Source organism: Suricata suricatta, chromosome 12 (assembly GCF_006229205.1).
Source record: "Suricata suricatta isolate VVHF042 chromosome 12, meerkat_22Aug2017_6uvM2_HiC, whole genome shotgun sequence".
Classification (NCBI taxonomy): domain Eukaryota; kingdom Metazoa; phylum Chordata; class Mammalia; order Carnivora; family Herpestidae; genus Suricata; species Suricata suricatta.
Window position 1 is genome coordinate 7,680,990 of NC_043711.1, and position 540 is coordinate 7,681,529.

Sequence of the window (540 nt, forward strand, 5' to 3'; positions counted from 1 at the left end):
AGGGGCCCTGAGCCGTGGGGGCCTGGTGTGGGGGTCGCGGCGCCGGGCCGCGGGGAGCTGGGAGTGGGGGGCCCCCGAGCGAGGTGAGCGGAGGGACGATGTCAGGGGGCAGAGAGAAAAGAGGGCGTGCGTGGTGGCCGGAGGTGAGGTGCCCGGAGTACGGTGGGAAGCGGGAAATGGGGGAGTGAGGGCCCTGAGATTGGGAGGGGGTGGGCAGGAAGCGGGGGGCCGAGCGGGGAAGGTGAATTCGCGGCGTGCCGGGGGTGTGGGGGCGGGGTGGGAGGAAAGGGGGCCTGGGGTGTGCGAGAGGTGGGAGTCCCCGGGGGCGGTGTGGCCGCCCTAGGGAAGGAGGGCGGGGTGGGGGCCGCCTTTGGCCATCTCTCGGGACTCCCTGGACTGCTGAGGACACTTGCAAAGTGGTGCCTGGCCTGGGGCGGCCTGGGAGACCCGCTTCCACCTATCGTGAGCGTTTTGGCGGTCTGGACCCCCGTGTGGGAAACTTCTAGACCTGGGGAGAGGGCCCACGCCAGGGCGGTGCGA